Here is a 22509-nt window from a genome sequence, read left to right on the forward strand (position 1 = left end):
GTAGCTGACACACACACACTTTGAGATAAGAGCTATATGCAACCACACAGACACTCTTGGGGATGGCTGGCACAGGTTCTCCAGCTGTGCCCCTTTTACCCAGACTATACGGTAGTACCACTTGCCTCCACCCAGTAATATTTATCAGCTACTAAAAGGCCCTTATGAAAGGGTGTCCAATTATTACTGTGCAATATTATTATCCAAATGGTAAGTACAACAGAACAGTCAAGGCTTATTGGAGTGGGTTGGCCAGTATCACTATATACATGCAATATATTCTAGGGCTTAAATTATCTCTACACAAAACAGCCACAGTTGAAAGGTTTAAAAAATATTTAATAATAAATAATAAAAACACAAGTCAATACTTCTTACTACACAGTGCTAGTCAAGAGTTCAGAGATCACAGAGAAATACTTAAAATAATCTAATAATAGAGTAATTAAATAATCTAATACATCTCCATGGCTACCAGCAGCTAGTCTAAATTCAAACTAAATGTGATAAAAAAATCTAAAAGGGAATCCATTCTTGACTGGGTCCTAACTAACAACACCACATTGTACCCCCACACAGGCAGTCTCCCAGACACCTTAAGTGACCACAACATAATATATCTTATACGTAGTAGAACATGCATATGCAAAACCACTAACTATAAATCCACTAGAAACACAAACAAATTCTCTCCTGAGGTACTCAGTACTTTACTCTGTAACTGTGACTGGACTCCCCTAAAAACCCTAAAAGTCCAGTAAGAAAAAAAGGGCTACCTTGCAGACAAAGTTGGTGTATCCAGAAAAATTCAAAGCAAAAGCAAAAATGGTAACACCAACACCACGATGCAAATAAAAACCAATAAAACATGATTACTCAAATGACGCTGGCACTTAGACTTTCACCATAAGGCTTCATCAGGCAAGTGAATTCATACCACCATTAACGTATTTAAATACACACTCATTAAAATCATGTGACATGAAAATGAAACCTTTTTAAAGAGATATTGTTGAAATTTGTTCCTGATTTCTTTCAAAGCAGGTTTTAAGCTAAAACTTTCATTCAAAGCAGGATGTTGATGTGCTCTAAACCGTAGGATCCATTTATTCTCCTGTAACTCAGTATAATTAACCAAATCATCCCCTCTAATTTCTTTGTAAATATTCTGCAGTATACAGAAGTTAAAAACATGTGATGTGTCTGTATGCTGAATATGTCGATACAGTGCGTTGGTTTCCAATTGCCTTCTAATTTTTGATAAATGTTCACATATTCTATCCTTTAGTCTTCTGTTACTTTTGCCTATATAAAACGCATTACATTGTATGCACATGGCTATAAAAACCCTCCCACTTGACCAGGCTGTAGCATATTTCAACAAAACATTTCAACAACATCTAGACACTGTTGCTCCATTGTGCAAAATCAAGGTTAGAACCTCTACAAACCCCTGGCTCAGTAAAGAAATCAAACAAATCCTCAAGTTCAGAGACACTGCTTGGCTTTACTATCAAATACCAAAGAAACACAAAGGCTAAGTACCAAGAACTGCGCAACCATGCAAAAAAAATGCATTAGGCTGGACAAAAAATCCTACTACATGACATTCCAAACTAAATACCAACACAACCCCCCAAAAATTTGGAAAATGTAAACCAGCTACTAAAACCCACCCAAAAGGCTACCCCCCAAACCAACCACCCCTGACACTAAAGTTCCTATCGAAACACAATTCAACTCCCACTTTGTGAGTTCAATTCTATCCTGAATATCACAGGACAGTTCCTACCTCACTATTACCCCAAACACAGTTAACACTAATACAAGCTTGACCCTTTTAACATTTTCTACCACTTCAATCAAAAGCATTCTCTCCAAACTAAAAATCTCATCAACAGCAGCCAACATACTCCCCAGCTATTTCTTGAAAATCACAGCAGATGCTATTGCTATCCCAATCTCCACTCTCATAAACAGATCAGTTGTTGAAAACTATGTGCCCAAACTCTGGAAAATATCCTATGTTACACCCATACATAAAGCTGGGACCTCCACTGAACTTAATAACTACAGACCCATTGCTTTACCCCCCCGGGCAAAATTCTAGAAAAATGCATCCATTCCCAGGTGCTAAAATATCTCCTAGACAGCAACATCCTGTCACCTACGCAGCATGATTTCAGACCTGCCCATAGTACCACTATAGCCCTCCTGTGCTTCATAGACACAGTAAACTGTCTCAAAAATGAAGGCCTGAAGGTGTGAACTCCTTTTTTGGATATGTTCAAAGCATTTGACACAGTCTCAGACCAAATCCTGCTAAACAAACTAAACCAGTATATCACCTATCAAATTCCACTCTTACCTGGTTCCAAAGCTACTTAACTGACAGGTACCGAGCTGTGAAATGGGGCAATGCTCTCTCTCCTCAGCTGCCCATAACTATAGAAGTCCCACAGGGTTCTATCTTAGGACCACTACTATTCACAATCTGCACAAATGACCTCCATACCTCCATACAGCATGCATATATCATTCAGTATGGAGATTATACTACCTTAATCTGTGCTGCACAAAACATTCCCACCCTCCTGCAAACAACTCAGCTAGCATTCTCTGATGTTGAAAACTACCTTAGCAAAGCCCAACTTATCCTCAATCCAAAGAAAACTCAGCTTATGATTATAACCAGTTCTAACAAAAACACTGATAACAGTCAAATCACTATCTACTCCACAAATGCTACTCCCAATCGCTCCAGTGGCACAGGCTAAGCTATTGGGAATAACCATAGACTCCCACCTAAAATTTGATAGTCATCTCAACTTAACTATTAAAAAAGTACATGCCAAAATGGGATCACTCTACCGTATCAAACCATTTCTTACCAACAACACAAGATCAGCCATTGCTCGCTCCCAACTTCTATCCACCCTACTCTATGCATCTCCCATTCTGACTAATCTCAACAAAACTGAACTAAGCAAACTGGAAGCCTGCTATAACAGAATTGCCCACTTCGCTGCAAATTGCTCATATAGAACTCATCACTGTACTGCTTTGAGACAGCTCCACTGGCTTGAACTGCCCAACCTCCTAACCTACAATCAGCTCTGCCTCTGTCATTCTATCTATTACCTCCCCAATAAGTGTCTTGCCCTCAAAAACCTAGTACAACATCACTCAGCCAAAAGGCCTCTTAGATCATCAAGCAAATTACTACTAGAAGTCACCAACAGCTACAATAGCTTTGACGATGCACTATATAGTAGTTCAGTGGCTAAAAAATGGAACTCTGTCCCCGCTAGCATTCAAAACACATCATCCAAAGCCTCCTTTAAAGACCTCATCAGGCAACATGTCAAACAAAGTTGGCAGTGCCATGATTGCTCCACAGGCTAGTGAAGGTGGGTAAGGTACACATACTAAATCTAGAGTACTTGATAATATTTTTCACTCTTACTCACAAACACTGGCTAATCTACAAAGTATGTACTGTACCTGTTTACTATGTATTCTACCTACATTCCAAATTTCAGCTGTACATCACAAATCTATTAATTACCTTTATTTTTAAATTAATATTTTCTTGTTTGTTCTCTCCAATGTAACTGTTGTTGTGCTGCATACCACTGTAAAAACATGTCTATTGTAATTTGTGTGTATACTGACGATGTCTAAATATCTAAATGTATCTGTAATTTTTCTATGAGGAGCTTTTCTCCCTGGGCCTCTGCTGAAAAAGGGCCTTTTCGTCTCAGTCAGACACCCCCGGTTAACAAATGTAAAATAAAATAAATAAATAAAATAAAAATAAAATAAAATAATACAGCAGAAAAGTTCTGACATCAATGCAGAAAAAAAATCTAATCTTCTTAGTTCCTAGCTATATCTAAGAGAAAACACAGTTCTAAAATAAACTTACATATAGAACACAGGCAGAATGCTGGTGAGTTGGATGTTCTCAAGACAAATGCTCAATGCCCTCTGAGTCTCTCTCTTTAAATTGATAACACAGTGCTACTTCACATTACATTATTCTTAAGAATTTTCTGGTTTTCCCAGGCTAATAGAAACTTAGAGGTTAATAGCCCTTTCGATCTTGCAGCTGGTCAGGAAGCCAGAGCAATAAAAGGCATTATATATGCAAATTCTAGCAATTAACTCTGGTCTCAAAACAATAGCCAGAATTACTTCATCCAGACATCTCAGCTCTGGGTTTTAGATCAAAGAATTATACCATGCTTGACTTATCAGCTTTCCTCCAGCAGAGTGCAATACGGTTAAATATCTGAAGTTCAAAATTTAGCAAATAGAACAAGCATGTGGCTTACATTAATATTTGCAAATGACAGAATTATCTACAAAATTCTATCTAGCTAGGCTGGTAGCCTTCACCTATCTTCACCCCCCCCCCCCGGAGAACTCAAGCTAGTTTTTCAAGTGACCCTTGAGAAATGTTGCTTGAGAGGGTTAGGTCTATCTGCGTATACCTTACACCATTCCCTGTCTTGACAGCCCATCTGTGTTGGCATTGCTAATCCCACTGTGGTGCTGCACTGACATATCATATGCTTGCAACCCTGGGCTCCATCTTAGCAACTTGGCATTTTGCTGGCTGGCTCTGTTTAACCATTTTATAGGATTGTGATATTTAACTACAGTGAATTTTCTTCCTTACAGATAAGGCTGAAGTTTCTGCAGTGCCCACACTATGGATAGACATTCCTTTTCTACAGCTGCATAGCATTCCTTCCTAGGTTGGAGCCTACGACTGAGATAAACCACTGGGTGCTCTTTTCCCTCTGAAGAAATCTGGCTAAGCACAGCCCCCACCCCATGGTTCAAAGCATCCACCTACACAACAAATTATTTGATGTAATCTAGACTGGCTAACACAGGGGGTCCTCCCAAAGCTTCCTTAAGCTCCTGGAATGCCTGCTCACATGCTGGGGTCCACACTACCTTATTTGGCCTGTTCTTCCTTGGCAGGTCTGTGAGGGGAGCAGCTATGGTACTATAACTGGGGACGAACATTCTGTAGTACCCTGCAGTCCCTAAGAATGCCCGCACCTGCTTTTTTGGTAACTGGTGCGGGCCATGCCTGAATGGCTTCTACTTCGGCAGGTTCTGGCCTGATCTTATCACTCCCTACTCTATGTCCCAGGTAGGAGACCTCTGCCATACCCACCTGACATTTGCTGGGCTTAATGGTCAACCCTGCCCTCTGTAGTCTTCCCAGCACCTCCCTGACATGTTGAAGGTGCTCTTGCCAGGAATGGCTGTAGATGGCAATTTCATCTAGGTAAGCAAGGGCAAACCCTCCTGCTCCTGCTAGGATATGATCTACCAGCCTCTGGAAAGTTGCTGGGGCATTTTTCATCCCAAAGGGCATCTTTGTGAACTCATATAAGACAAAAGAAGTCACAAAGGCTGACTTATCTCTAGTACTGGGAGTCAAGGGCACCTGCCAGTAACCCTCGGTAAGATCAATTGCTGTAAGATACTTAGCCCCACCCAACTGCTCTAGGGTCTCATCTGTCCTAGGCATGGGGTAAGCATCTGACTCTGTGTGACTATTTAACTTCCTGTAGTCCACACAGAACCTGGTGCTGCCATCCTTCTTTGGCACCAACACCACTGGGGAGGCCCAGAGACTGTTGGACTCATGAATTACCCCTAGTTCCAACATCTCCTGTATCTCCTCCCTCAGAGTCTGTTTGACTCTCTCAGGCACCCTATAATGGGTCTGCCTAATAGCCCTTTGGGGTCCTGTATCCACCTGGTGCTGCACCAGGTGGGTGCACCCTGATTTCCCAGTGAACATGTTCCCAAACACTTGTAACACTGCTTGGATTTCTCAAATCTGGGTAGGAGATAGCTGCTGGGGCATTGCTACCCCTTCCACTAAGGTGTCAGTCCGAGCCTCACTGAGGATATCAGCCACAAGATCTCCCTCAGACTCTTCCTGCAATCCACTGCAAATGCTCAGCACAAGGGCCTCCATATCATGGTAAGGTTTCATCATGTTAACATGGTACAATTTGTGACCCTGCCTCCTGCCTAGCAGTTCCACCATGTAGTTAACATCACTTATCTTTCTAACTACCTTCTAGTGTCTCTCCCAAGCTGCTTGCAGCTTGTTGTGTCTGACAGGAATGAGAACCATTACCTGCTGTCCTACAGCATACTCTCTAGCTTGAGCATTCCTGTCATACCAGACCTTTTTCTCTGCTGAGCTTCTGCCAGGTTTTCCTGGGCTAAGCCCATGAGTTGCCTGAGCCTTGTCCTGAGGTTTAGGACATATGCCACAACAGATTCCCTGTGAGAGTCACACTGACTTTCTCACCCATAATGAATTAAATCTAGAGGCCCCCTCACCCTTTGCCCATATGGCAACTCAAAGGGAGGAAAAACCTGTGGATTCCTGGGGAACCTCTCTAAGTATACAACAGATGGAGCAAATATTTGTCCCACTCCCTCTTAAACTGGTCTGCAAATGCCCATAGCATGGACTTGATTGAAGAGTTTAGCCTCTCAACAAGACCATTAGTCTGGAGATGGTATGGGTGGTCCTCAGGTGCTTCACCCCACAGTACTTCCACAGACAAGCCAGCAGGTCTGACATGAAATTGGCACCTCTGTCAGTCAGTATTTCTTCTGGGAAACCTACCCTGTTGAAAATCTCTAACAAAGCATTTGCCACATTTCTGCCTCAGTGGAGGACAAAGCAACTGTCTCAGGGTATCTTGTAGCATAATCTACTACCACTAGGATATACTTTTTCCCTGTGGAACTTTTGGTACACAGAGGCCCCACAATATCCATAGCTACCCTCTGAAATGGCTCCACAATTGCAGGCAAAAGCATCAAAGGAGCTATTGCCTTGTCTCCTGCCTTGCCTACCTTTTGGCACTGCTCACAGGTCCTGCAGTACCTGATTACATCTCTGGAAATTCCAGGCCAATAGAAGTTCTGCATAATATGTCTCTTTGTACGTTTTATGCCCATATGACCTGCAAAGGGAATATCATGTGCTATGGCTAGAAGTGCCAGATGATAGGTTCTAAGCACTACCAACTGTTGTACCCTCTCACCTTCTAGCCATTCCTCAGGGGTCCACTCTCTACACCAGTAACCCTTTGTCCCAGTATACAGATTTCCCCTTCCCTTGAGAATCAGGTGCCTCCCAAGCTACCTGCCTCAGGCCTTGCAATGTAATGTTTGACAGCTGTGCCTGTCTCAACTCTCTCTTTGTAACCCTATCCCAGCTCCCCTTCCACAGGAAGTCTTGCATCCTCTGACAGTGGTGCCTCACTGTCAACCTGGGTACTGCTACTCACCTGTACCTTTGTAGTCAATCTGTCCAAGGGAACATCAGTACCCACAAGCAGCTATGGCTCACCTTCAGTCTCACTGCTACAGCGTAGCTTCCTCCCTAAAGTAACCACCTCACCAGTCCTGGCTGCAAGTATGTGGTCTGGCTGGGTCCCCCCCAGGCTACCAGACCCACATACTTGTCTAAAAGCCTGACTGCATGTAACTGCATTCACACATAGTACTGCCTCATCAAAATCCTTCCCTATCAGGACATCTGCAGGATGATAGTTCGGTACCCCTGTTGTCTCAAGACAACCTACTATTGGCATTTTGTCTTTCCTACTTACTGGCTCTCTCACCTTTTGTTCCCCACCTTGCCTCCGTGGACATATGCATGCCACAAGGCATCAGTGATTGCATTCAAAACATTTAATCCTAGGTCCTGGATGTGTACCTGGACTAGTGGCTTCCGCTGCTCCTGGCAGATTCTGTTGTGGCAGTCTGGGCTGCCCACCATGGGTTCCTTTAGACCCATGAGCAGTACTGGGGGACCCCTTTCCTGTGCAGGGATGCCCTGCTTGCTAGGTATAGGTCTCCCTTATTCCCCAACTCATCTGAAGTAGCACATTGTCTATTAGCTAACCAAATCCTCATGTCCTCAGGCAAAGTGATAATGACTTGCTCCCTCACTAAAAGGTCTGCCAGCCCTTCAAAAGTGGTGACCTGACATCCACTCACCCATTTATGAAAATAAGTGCTCAGGTCAGCAACATAGTCACACACACTTTCATCTGCCTTGCGTCTACGTGCACAAAACTTTTACCTATACATTTTAGGTGTTAACTTAAACAATTCTAACAAGCAGTTCTTAACAGTAGTAAAATCAAAACAGTCCTAATCAGAAATTTTATACAACACAGTTGCAGCTTTACCATGGAGTAAGGGAGTCAGGAAACGTACCTAGAGCCTTTGGTCAACATCATACTGTTTATATACCCTCTCAAACATATGAATGAAACTATCAAAATTATCCTCCTCTGTAAACTGCGGAAAAAATTTACTGACCTTTTGTGCTTCTGGGATCCGGTTACTCCCTTCCCCATTACCTCCATTACACTGGTGAAGAGTCTCCTTCTCTTGCTGTCTCTGCCTTTCTTTTCCCTCAGATTCCAGGCGTAACAATTTCTCATTCTCCTTAGCCTGCAACCATCGCAGTTTCTCATTGTCCTCACTCTCTAGATGCCTCAGTCTCACTGGTGCCTCTATTTCCACACACTTGCCTCCAACTCAAGTTTCTTTAGCTCCAGATGGATTTTTAAGTCCTCTGTAGAAAGGTTGAGCTGTTCATTCTCTGAGTGTGGTACATCTCCACTGCCAGTCTGATCGTCCACCTGGTTGCTGTTTTCTGATGCAGCTGTAACCAAGACTGCAATCAGGTCTGCCTTAGTCAGGTTTCCATGCACCAATCCCCTAGCCTGGCACATTTCAGCCAGCTGGCTCCTTGTCAGCTTTCTGTACTCCTCTGCTGACATGCTGCCTGCTCTTCCTGAGTAACTAAGCTAACAAAAGAAATAAAACAATTGTGATCAGAACTCTGAGTATTCACTGTGTGGTTGATTTGGAGTACAAAAACACCTTCATAAATCACTGTGCATAAGCTACAGGAATTCACACTACACCCACCACTACAAGCCAATTAGTATTTTCCAACCAATTAATATGTGGTGTGGATATCCCACCACTGCCAAACAATTAATATGTGATGCCCGTGCAGTGGCCCAGCAATCAAGGATCCTCAATCCTCACCACTAACACCAGTGAGGGACGTTGATAGAGAGAAAAGATAATAAATACACACACAGCCAAGACTGGAATATCTGGTCAAGAGGAGAAGGTCAACACTTGCACCACAACACATGGAACACATAGCCCTCCAGAACACACACCAGCACTGCCCTCACATAAAAACACAAACCACACACCCACCTTTGTGGAGGCTCTCAATAAAAATTTACCCAAAGAGCAGAGACCTCCAAGGCAGAAACACACTCGACCAGCACAACACAACACTTATCACGAGACACATAACTCTCCTAAACAGTGTGCCACTCAACCAAAGCTCCTAAGGCAGAACAGCATGCCTAGCACACTAGTCATAGGTGACTCGATAGTGAGGCACACTGATGTCCCACTCACTAGGTTGAGTAAGGAGAAAGTAACAGTCATCTGCCTGTCAGGTGCCAGGATCCACCACATAACACACACACTCATGTCCCTCAACAACAGGTACAAATATGACTCTGTCATTGTACATGTGGGTATGAATGACCTGAGATGTACCTCCCTGGACTGCATGAAAAGAGACATGGAGTAGCTCTCAGATCATGTAGCCCAGGTGAGTATGACCCTAGCCCTGAGCAGCATCCTACCATCACCCAGAATGATTCCACAGTACAAGCAGAAAATTATCGATTTCAACAATTTGCTAAGTTTCTGGTGTCATTCTAAGGGGATCCAGTATCTGTCTGCCTGGGATGACATGATTAACAGACCTTGATGCTTTGCCAGATATGGCCTGCATCTGTCACCCCTGGGCTTCTGGATACTGGCCAAGGCTCTTGCAACCCCTATAGTGCCTTTTATAGGTGGTGTTCCAAAGACCAAATTACCACTGTAACAGCTACAAACAAATGCAATCTGAGGGTCATGCTGCTCAACGCTAGCAGTCTAAATCTCAAAATGCACTCACTCAAAGCACTCCTTAAAATGGAGAACATTGACATTTCTGCTATAACAGAGACCTGGTTCAAGGCAGCAGAAAGCATCCCTGCACTACCAGGCTATAACTCATTCCACAACTTTTGGCCCCAGAACTTGGACCGAAGCTCCAAAGGTGGTGGTGTTTTCGTATTCATAAAGGATGTGCACACCTCCAGACTAATAGCCCAATATAATGCATCAGAGATACTTCAGGTACAGCTACCATTGGGTAAAACAGAGATTCAGGTCGTAGCCTGCTACATATCCACAGAAATGTCCCAAAACTCACACTCCATGTTCCTAAGGACATTGGAGAATATTAGGGTCCAACCTAACACTCTCATACTGGGTGACTTCAACTACCCCTCCATTAACTGGGAAAACTACGCATGTAGCAATACACTTGCCCAATGTTTCCTGGAATTCATTAATTCAAATGCCCTGGGCCAGTTTATTCTTACTCACACTAGAGGTAGCAACATCCTTGACCTGGTCATTACCAACATGGGCGACCATTGCTCTACACCAATAGTTAACTCCTGCCTGGTTATGTAAAAATCTCCGTGGCAATACCCAGATTTGTCTGAACTACTGCACAATGGTACCTCCTATACCGAGTCAACAGATATTGTCAATATACTGGCCGACAGATTCAGTGCTAACTTTACCCCTCTCCCCCACAAAGGACCAATCACAATACCAGTAGATTGCCAGGCACCCAGTATTACTGCTGCACAGGTTAAAACAACACTGTCCAAGGCCAAGAATACAGCTCCTATGGGACCTGACAACATCCTTGGCTGTGTTCTACATGAACTACTGAGTGAACTGCCACCTCACCTGTGTGCCCTGTTCAATCACAGCCTCACCTCAGGCTTTGTCCCTCCAAATGGTGCACTGCTACAGTCATCCCTCTCTACAAAGGAGGAGCGACTACAGACTCTGGGAACTATCGTCCCATTAGCCTGACATGTCTGATATGCAAAGCTATGGAATGTATCATCATGGACCTAATAAACAAGGCTATAGGGAATCTCCATACTCTGGATCCCACATAGTTTGGTTTCGTGAAGGGTAGATCATGCCTGCTCAACTTGGTCAACTTCTTTGAGTCAGTCACCAGAGCTGTGGATGAAGGCAAGGTGGTTCATACAGCCTACTTCGATCTGGCCAAGGCATTTGATGCCATTCCCCATTCAGAAATAACAGAAAAACTCACTAAGCTAGGCAAAAAACCCTATATCACTAGGTGGGTTGCAAACCGGCTCACAGATATAACCCACAGAGTGAAAGTAGCGGACTCCAAGTCAGACTGCTGACCAGTCACGAGTGGAGTCCCACAGAGTTCGGTCCCGAGTCCTCTCCTGTGTGGTATCTACTTCTCTGAAGTCCAGGCCAACACAAAGGGTCTCTGGCTGACAAACTTCACAGACAATTGCAAGTTGGGAGCTATTATTTACTCCCCAAGTGATGATGACATCCTACAGAAAAGATTCACTGAGACAAACGACTGGAGTCAGAACCATGGCCTTAAGCTCAATGTCAAAAAATGTGTCGTCATCCCCTTTGGGAAAAACCCAGTTCCCATGAATTACCACATCAATGGTAGTCTACTGAACACAGAAGGTGTTATGAGAGATCTGGGAACACAGGGTGACAGCAGCCTCTCTTTTGACCACCACATTGCCACTGTGGTCAGAAAGTCCTTCTATGTGAAACATCTCATTACTAAGGGTTTTGCATCCAGGAAGAATGAGGTCATTGTCTCCTTCTACTCTAGAGGGATTGGGATTTCTGCAGATGTAGCATTTCTAACAGAGCTGGATCAGACATGGCTTTGTATGTCAAGTAGAGATCGCCTCTAAGTAGACGATATGAGACAGAGAGTTGTTGGAGTTTTTTGAGTCTGTCCATATAGGACAAGTGTTTAAGGCCTAGGATCTTCTTTGTGAGGTACTTTTGCGGCCTTTCCAGTTAGGTACATGCCAAATGGGGCATTGTAATCAATGATTGGCCTAATGAGGAAAGAGAAGGTTACTATATTTTGTGTAAGGTCAGTTTACTGTGTGAAAGAACAAGTTTGAATACATTACAGTGATACTTATCTTTTTGCATACCTCACAATCAAGCATCAGGCATGTAAACAGGTGACTGTCTTTTGGGGTTAGGGATAAGGAGGCATGCTATATATGTATGAGAGCAGTCACTTGAAATACATGACTGTAGCCATTTCTGCTTTTACTTTCATCCCAATCTTAACATCAGAGGGATGCATAGATGGTGAATGTCTTTTTTTGAGGGGGAGGGAGGAGGGAGGAGGGAGGCAAGCAGTAGTCCCAGAAAGGATTTATGTATCATCAGAAACATTTATCTTGTCAGTTTATTGTGAGTGCCTATTTTGTCAGCTTTGAACATTAAGTCTTAAGCACAAATTATTTCTTCCTCGAAAGGAGAAAAAAAATTACACTGAACTTCTTTTCTTACACATGAGTTTTGTTTAGATCACCACCACTGGATTAAAAGGTTAGGAAAATGTTCTAAAGTGCAGCACAGAACACCTATAAACCTATGGATTCTAATGGCCCCAAGAGCCCCCCTACTTAATTCAGTTATTTTCTAAACAGTTATTACTATGCTGTTTTGGCCAGTTAAAATGTCTTGAAAGCATGCAAGAAAGTAAAGTTGAGCAGTAACACTGAATTTCTTTCCTTAGTCATATTTCTTTGTTCAGTCCATCATTGGGTGAACATGTTGTAAAAAATGCACTTCAGAAAAACATCTACAAAGACATGGCTCTTGGAAGAAGCTGAATAGGAAGGCAAAACATGAGAAATAGAAGAAAAACATTAATTTTCTTGGAGTGGAGAGCTCAAGATGGGGAAAATGAGGAAGTACATTGGAGGATGTGCATGTATAAAGCTGAAACAGTAGGCATGGAGGGACATCATGGAGCATTTTATCTAGGGCACCATTTCACCTAAACTCAGACCCATACATAGGGTTATTGCAATGTAACATCATTGCAACTAAATGCCAGTCACTATGACTGTCCCTCTGTGAGATGGGAAAATATGGTGTGGTACACTGGCCTGTTGTAATGTAAGAGGACTGCAGCTACAGTTCAGTTTGTGTGTACTACTTCTCAAACTTTGCAGCATAAAATAAAAGGCTGCTTAGGAGAAGTTGAAGTGGAAGTGTCAGGGTGATATTTGGGGTCTCCCAATTTGGCACTTGATGGGGACCCTCAAAATGCTAACATTGGCCCTGGTTATTGGGCACTTGCAGGGGTGGGAAAGTACTAGAAAACATTCTACAGCAGCATGGTTCTGCCCTTGGGTCCCCAGTCTCCTTACCAGCCTCAGATATAGGCCTGGTATAGTCCATGGTTGTCCATAGGCAGTGAATGAAGGAAGAAGCTATGGTCAGCTAATGGCCAGGTTTGGAGAGCCAAAAAAGGTGCAAAAAGCATAGATGAATGCCAAGACATTAGACAGAAATCCATAGTGAAGAAAAAAAAAAGAAATTAGAAAAACTACACAGAATATCAATTGCAGGAAAGTGAGCAAATTCCCACTGGCACAGTAGAGAAAATAATAACAATGCTCAACCTTTTATCTCGCAGAAGGACCAAATAAACAAAGACACAAATCACTGACCATAGAAACACTAAAGGAAATTGAAAAATATGAGGAACCAAACCCTAAGAATTAAATCAAATGAGCAACTGGAATAAAAAAATGATCTAGACAAAATCAAAAATGCATAGGTTGGAAAACATACAATAGAAAAATATAAATTACAATATCAGACAGTTTTACATAGAAGCAAGAAAAGCCAAACTCCTGTAACTATATACAGCTCAATCTTGTTTTTCAAAACAAGCAAAGATATACAAAAAGACACACATGCTCACAAAAAAAACCCAAAAAAAAACCAAAAAACAAACCCAGTAAAACATATAACAATAGAAGAGCAACAAACATAAACACAAATGCCATTTTGTTAGTGCAGAAATTCCTGACTGGGCCTCACAACACCTATGGCTTGTCCTTATTTTCCTGTAATGCCCACCCTGTTACTCATCATTGCATTCTTATATGTATAACCATGTTTAAATAATATTTTTCTTTTAAAGTATTTTTTTGCTATAACGTTGGGAAATTTTCTCCCTAACATACCATCTGGAAATGGTCACTACCCAGTACGGCTAACATGATCAAAAAAATTTAAATAAATAGGTAATACTTTTAGTAATACTGTTAATAGCTCTGTATTAAAGATAGCAACAAACATAAACACGAATTACATTTTGTTACTGCAGAAATTCCTGACTGGGCCTTGGAACACCTATGTATGGTCCTTATTTTCCTGTAAGGCCTACAATGTTTTGCATCACTGCATTCTTATATGCTTAACTTCTTCTTTCGGCTTTTCCCGGTTAGGGGTCGCTACAGCGGATCATCTGTCCGCTCATGATTGGCAGTGGAGTTTTGCAGTGTCGAGTTGCCAGCCCAGTGCCCAACCTTCCACAGAAGGCACACACACACACTCACACCTAGGGCCAATTTAGAGTGTCCAATTCACCTACAGCATGTCTTTGGGATGTGGGAGGAAACCGGAGCACCCGGAGGAAACCCACGCGACCACAGGGAGGACATGCAGACTCTGCACAGAAGGCACCCCAGCCGAGGATCGAACCGGAGAACCTCTTGCTGTGAGGCAGCAACGCTAACTGCTGCACCACCGTGGCCACCCATTCTTATATGCTTAATAATGTTTATATATACTTTTTTTTTAAGTATTTTCCTGCTATAACATTGGAGGCTTTTCTTCCTAACATACCATCTGGAAATGGTCACTACCTAACATGATCAACAAAATGTAATATTTTTTTTCAGTATTACTATTAACAGCTCTCTGCATTAAAGATACATATTTAACATCCTGGACTGAATTTATAGGGCAGTGTAGCAATGCAATGTAAAGCTACCACCACAAGTGTCAGAGTATGAAGAAAAAAAAATAAAGAGCAGATGGGGTGAAAAAAATAACAGAGGAGGAATGGAGAGTGAAGGAAGGCAAGCAAGGGATGACAGAACACCATAAAAGACCACAGACAAATGAGGTTAATATGGACAAAGAAAGTGGGGAGGCACACGTTTATAAGCTCATAGGAGATTACTAGGCTAATGGCTTAAGAGTCCTTTAAGCCTTGCGGATATAACCTGATTTAATCCGATATATGGCCCCTATGGGCAAGAGGATGTTATGGATATGCACCTATGCCTTGAGTATCTTTCAAATTACTCCTGTCTATAAGGGACATGGACACTACCCCTGGAGTGAATTTGTGATTTCCCATCCATTGATCCAAACTGTGTCTGAAGAGGGCTAAGGAAGGGCTTTGCTTAATGTGAATAGGAAGCCTGTTCCAAAGAAGGAGCAATCTCTGAGACATATATCTGTGCCTCCAGCACGTTTTGTTTGAGCCGCTATCTGAGTTTAGATCTCTAGATTGGGTGACCCTCATGATGTGCAGCAGCTCCATCAGGGCTGGATTTATGAGTGCCTTGCAGGTCAGACAAAGGTCAGCCCCTAATAGTCGGTAGGAGACAGAGTAAAAGGTTAGGGCTTTTATTCTATCCGCATAAGACATGTTGTTTACACCCTGCATTTTCTTTGTGAGGAACCTCTGAGTCACTCCAGCTGCTGTAAGTGCCTAGTCAAGTGCATGCCAGGTGGTGCATAGTGCTCAATTACTGGTCTAATGAGGACTGATTACAGCGGACTATCATTTCCTTGGATCTGGATGCTATACCTATACTTAATAAGTTGTGCCACATAGAAGGACGTCCTCCCCACTGTGGACTCATGTTGGTCAATATTCAGGACGCTATCCTTTTGTGTACCTAGATCTTACATCTCTGGGTCTACTGTTAAAGCTGTGATGTTGCAATCTGCAGGGATATTTGACTTCCCAAAGGGTATGTTAATGCATTTTTTTTACATTTAGTTTTAGGCCATGGTTCTGGAATCAAGCATTTATCTTAATAAGACCCTCCTGAAGGATATCTACATCATTGGGAGATTCACTGGTTGCCGCCAGCTTGCAGTTGTCAGCAAACGTTGCCATCCGGAGGCTTTTCACATTAGCCTTGACTTCAGAGAAGTATATTCTAAACAGAGTGGTCCCAGCACTGAGCTCTGTGGTACACTACTTATAACTGACCTCTTGTTGGATTCACCCACTTTAACCACTGTGTCTTGTCCATGAGCCAATTGACTATTCATCTGGTGATGTAGGGATTTATGCCCAGTTTTGTGAGTTTATTTGTAATACCTGAGTTGGGAATTGTGTCAAATGCCCTGGCCAGGCTGAAGTAGGTGGTATGTACTGTTTTACCCCCATCCATGGCCTTAGTGACTTTCTCAAAGAAATCCACCAGGTTCAGTAGGTATGACCTGCCCTTGACAAAGCCAAATTTGGTTGGGTCCAGTGTTTGGAAGTCTCCTATGTCATTATTTATCAGGTCCATGATTATTCCTTCCATGACCTTACATATAAGACTAGTCAAACTTATGGGTCTGTAATTTCCCGGGTCAGTAGAAGGATAACTGTTGCTGTTCTAAACTCTTTCAGGACAAAGCCAGTCTGCAGGCTGTGGTTACACAGAGATCCTAATGGACCTGATAAGTCCTGATTTAAGCTGTTTAAGAGGTAACCTGGTGTATTGTCAAGCCACACTGAAGCCATGGTTTGAGCTTTAGAGAAAAAAGAGGCAATCTGTTATTTGGCAGTAATTGGCAATGGAGTGATGGAGGGTATTTCTTGAGGGAAAACTGGGAGTGATGGGGTGGTGAAATTTGAGATGAAATTTTTGCCAACAGATTTGCTATATCTTCTGGCTGAGTATAGGTGATGCCATCTTCAACTAATTCTGCACATTACTGTGTGTTGCACGTAACATTGTAGACATAACTGAAAAATGCTTTTTGGTTATCCTTATCTTGGAGGCTATTTTTACCTCAAAGTCTGCTATGGGATCTGACTAGTTCCCTGATTTGCTTGTTTGGACTAATGAGGACTTTTTGCTCTGTTGTGCACATTCCCCCTTGCTTCTTGACAGGATTTTCTTTCTTTTGTTGTACAACCTATTAATACCAGGGGTCTACCAGGGTGGCTTGTTTTTGCTTTTTGACCTGGGTTTATTTCGGTCTGGTGCTACCATTTCTATGCAGTTGTTTATATGGATGTACAGGGCTTTTGTGCAACCTCTGCATAGGTTTCTGTATTGTCTGGATTTGGGGGGAGCTTGAAAACTAGCTATGCTGTCCCTTAATAGGAGGAAATTTATGTTAGAGAAGTTCTTAACGTTTTGGGGGTTAGGTAGGGGGACTAGTTTTAACTTTATTTCAAGGGAGACCACTTGTGATCTGATCTTACCAGTGAAGACATCATGGGGGAGGGGGGATTCAGCACTCTCTCATATTTATGAGTACAAGATCTAGGATATTTGTTACCCTAGTGAGAGTACAGACTAGCTGCTCCATGGCATTTGAATTTACAAAGTCAAGAAATCTTTGGGCATACATGTTGTGCCTCCCAGTTAATGGAGGGGAAGTTAAAATCGGGTGTATATCACAACATCGAACGTGCAAAATCTCGAATGGCAAAACATCAAAATCACAACATCGAAGAGCAGAACATCAAAATGGGGTAGAAATGACTAGGAAAAGTGTAGGTGAGAAAAACTTGCTCCATGCAGGGGGGCAAGACCCCCCTGCACCCCCAACACCCCCTGCCACTTAAATATGCCACTTTGGAGATAGCGGTCCAGTCTACTACAATGCAGAAATGGAAATACACTGTAGCATGATCTTGGAGTTAGTATATTTAAGTAGCGGGGGTGTGGGAGGCACACACCCTTCATGTTGCATGTCACCATTGGGAACTACCATTGGAACTGTTTTGAAGTTTTGGTGTTTCGATGTTGTCTGTTCGATGTTATGCTGTTCGAGATTTTGCACTTTCAATTATATGATATAAACCTGTTAAAATCACCCATGAGTATGGTATTAGGCTGGATGGTGAGTGATTCTATTAACTTCAGGTATGATGTTTGGGTTTCCTGGTTCATGGTGGAGGCCCTGTAGCTAGCAAGAATATGGTAACAGATTTTTCCCATTTTTAGTTGGACATGGAGTAGCTCAAGCATGTCATATTGTTTGACTTGCCTTGAGGTGTGCTTATCCTATACGTAGATAGATACATCTCCACCTTTTCCTCTTTCATGTTCAGTGGGTGGCCATAACATATGAAAGGTGTTATAGCCATGTACTGCCAGAGTACTTTCTGTGGCTTTGAACCATGTTTCAGTAACTGCACAGATGTCAGCATTCCCCAGGGTGAGGAGGACTTCAAGGGAATGCAGTTTCTTGTTGAGACCCTTAGCAGTGAGCAGTAACATCTTTAGCTCGTCCTGAATAGCTTTTGTTATGTTGGAAGGTTTGTCTGTGTGGTAATGCCTAAAAAAGGCACTATAGGGATGGATAATGTTTGGGCCAATATCTGAGATCCTACAGGTGACAGGTCAAGATAATCCCAGGCAAAGCACCATGGCCTGTCAACCATGTCCTCTCTGACTGAAGTATTGGACCCCTTTAGAATGACACCAGTAGCTAAGCCAATTGTTAAAGTCGATCATTTTCTGCTGGTATTGTGGCATTATCCTTGGATACAGTAGAATGTTGTTCAATGCTAGGCTCATACCTGCCTGTGACACATATTCTGAGAGCTCAATCATGTCTCTCTTCATATAGTCCAACGAGGTATGTCTCAGGGGGATCCCTTCGGAATTTCAAAATCCTAAAACTTCAAATTTCATATGGTCAAGACCATATCATCAAAGTTTAAGAACTTTGAAATTCTGAATGGAGATCTGCATACAGCCCGGAACAGGAGATTTCCCTTTTTCTTGCTGTAGTGCGATCTCGGAGTTGGTATATTTAAGTAGCAGGGGTGTGGGGGGTGCAGGGGGGTTTACCCCCCTGCAGAAACATTGAAAAAGATGTTTTTTGTTGGATTTATTTTGGAATGTCGAGATTCTGAAATATCGATCATATGGTCTCATTCATATGAAATTCGATGTTTCGTAAATTCAAGATTCAGAAGTGAATCTGTCTCAGGTCATTCACACCCACATGGGATATGACTGAATTATACTGTTACTTTGGGGTAAGTGACCTGAGAGCTTGCATGGTCTGGTGAATCCTGGCCCCTGACAGGCAACTAACTGTAACTTTCCCCTTATCCATCATGGTAAAAAGGACCTCATTATGTCTCAAAATGGAGTCTCCTATGACCAGAATATTGGGTTGTGGAGTGTTTTGCCTCATGGGCTTGTTAAATGAGACACAATGAGATGTGGCTTTATGTGTTGTAATGGGAATTCTCTTGTTTGTGTGCATGCAGAGTTTCTGTGGACTGCACCTGAGAGGCCTTTGAGCATGTGAGCAAAAGGATAGGAGAGTGGGGGTGTTTGTAAACAGATGAGGGAAGGGTGTTTACTTAGTGTAATTGTCAGCTAACCTTAGCCAGCACTGTTGCCCAGTGCCCAAACCAGAAGCTCTCTGAGCAGCAATACTCCTGGGTGTTATAATAAGGTAATGTAGACCTAAATATTTTTAATTGTCCAGTGGGTAACACAGGACTGAGGTAATGCTCCAATATGTTTTATAGGGAAATTTCTACTGTATAGAAGACACCTAGACAAATAAAGGGTAGACAAATGGCTGAAGATAGGATGGCTGCAGGAGTCTGCCAGTTGCTGAACTGTCCAGGGTGACTTTACCTTGAGTTATTATGTGGTGATCTTGTATCTGGGTGTCTGGCTGCAATAGCCACAAACACCCCTCATGTCCTGATGGCATTAAACTGCCAGTCTAGGGAATCTGCAACATAATGCAAGATGGTTTGTTGTATGGTGACCCAGTGGGTCACTACCCAGTCTACCAGTGCCATGGCTACGTACATCAGCTCTGGACCAAACAGAGATGGTGTCTGGGGCAGGCTGCTTCCATGGGATGGGCATAACCTTCCTAAAAGAGGCACCCCCACCACACTCATCAGTCTCAGCCAAAGTCTCAGCCATGGTGGCAGAAGGCTGATTTTGACATGCCAGCAGCTCTGGTGGACCATAGTGACTTGCAGAAGGGAAAAAAATGGAAATCATGATATTAGTTAACAGGACCCAGAGATGATACTGCAGATATAAGTCTGGAGAGGGCATAGAATCTACTAACCCTGCTGTGCCTAGAATCCCTGCAGGTCCTGCATTCTCTCAACACTCAGACTGTATTGAAAGAAAAACAGATATACTAGCAATCACATAGTAGCTAGACCTAGGAAGAGACACAAATGGTAGTACAACAATACAGTTCCACACACAGGGCCAAGCAAAAAGAGGCCTGAGATGAGACCAACAGTCCAATACTGAACTGTAGCATCATGTACATGTGCAAATAAGCAACAAGCATTCAGGTTCCCACATTGTAGGACAGCAATATACAGTGCCACAGTTATTTATAAAGGAGCAGAGACAGGTTCACTAATACTGTTATGTGCATGAAAGCAGACTTACTATACTATTCAGGACATTCTTTCCTAACTCCCATTTCCTATATCTAAATAGCATGAGTGTGATGGTAACACAGGTTAGTGCATCACTCTTATCACTGCTGACTGGTATGTGGGATACAGGTTGCCCTGAAAAGAAGATCTACCTGTCATACCCGACAGTCACCTACCTGAAAGGACTTGTTTTTGGTTCCAGGGGCTGCTAACTGAAATGGCTCTTATGGAGAAAGAGTATAATTTTGCTCACTGTTGCACACCATGGAGATGCTCTTTGTGGGGCACTGGTATTAGCAGCCATCTTCACAAATGTATATTAAAGCAATGTGACATTATCAGAATTACAATCATGTGCAGAGCAACTTGGCACTTCATACATGCACAGTGCAGATACATGTTGCTGGTGTACTTCTGTGAAACAGCAATTCATAAAAAAGGTGGAATCTAACCACATTAGGATATATAAATTGCCATCTAGCATTTAGTATGGACTTTCATGGCTGATCCACCATTTTGAATTCCAAAACTGCACGTCAAGGAAAAATGAGCAGCAGACTCATTTCTACAACTTGAATCACTTACTGCCAGCACAGAAGCAACCATTATGTAGGAGACAGCCCACAACAGGTACACAGTGGCCTACATTAATGTGGCAAGGCATTCACTAGCAGTGTCAGTAGAATACTTCTTGCAACAGTAAGGTTGTTAGGTTAAGACTAGTATGTAGTACTACTCTTTATGCTACAAGCATCTACAGCTGTACCCAGTTATATTTCCTCCACTGTATACAAACATCTCCAAAGTGATGACAGTCCACTGATGCTGAACAGCCCCTCTCCTTTCAGGCTGCATTAGGCTGTGTTACACAACCAGCAGTACCCTATTGCATTCATATACCTGTTTTTAAATACAACTCAAGCAGGATATAGCAGCCGACTGACACAGGACAGCCATCCCCTTTCCATCCAGGATACCCTTACCCATGGCACCATGGAATCCTGTGCATCTATGTTTGGGAGTGGGCAGTGGTAAAAATAATGAATGGATGATATCAGAAAGAGCCCTGAATGTGCTGTTCTATAGAAGACACCCATGCACCACTGTGGAATGGACACCCCTGCATCACACATACCAATCACCATGCTACAGGTACAGAAAGGCAGTCACCCATGTTACCTTTGCTATCACATTCCAGCTTCCCTGATCCAGTCAGGGATACCACATACAGTACAATATGCCATGAATCCCTGTACAGTACATGCCTCCATATCCCAGCTCAGGCCCCCTACAACTCTACATACAGTGATACAATCCAAGAGTCCTCTATGCTCAAAACATATGATATCCCCACAGTGTACCAATCCTATTATAATGTTTTATTGTGCCAGCCTGGTGTCACCATGGCACTGCTACCACTGTGCACCTGCACATGCCTTTACAATCTATGTTTTCACATCATGTTCTAGGTTCTGCCCCATAGAAAATGATGCCTTGCTACAGACACTGTGGACACATCAGGGATGAGCGTTTGGGAGATGGATCACCCACCAACCTCTCCAAGATAATGCTTAGGATGCAGTGTTGTAGTTAGTGATATGGATGGGAGAACTGCACCACACATTGATGTCAAAAGCATGTAAACAACATGATATGACTAGATACACTGAATGCATTGGTGGAAACAATGGTGAGATAGTGTGTTCCTCTGTCAAGCTCAATGCTCATTGAAGGAAAATAATTTGTGACATCATTGCGTAGTGATTATCAAAGGACAGGACTCATGCCAGAAGGAG

Source organism: Protopterus annectens, chromosome 3.part1, assembly GCF_019279795.1.
Source record: "Protopterus annectens isolate FY-2018-M chromosome 3.part1, PAN1.0, whole genome shotgun sequence".
NCBI classification, from domain to species: domain Eukaryota; kingdom Metazoa; phylum Chordata; order Ceratodontiformes; family Protopteridae; genus Protopterus; species Protopterus annectens.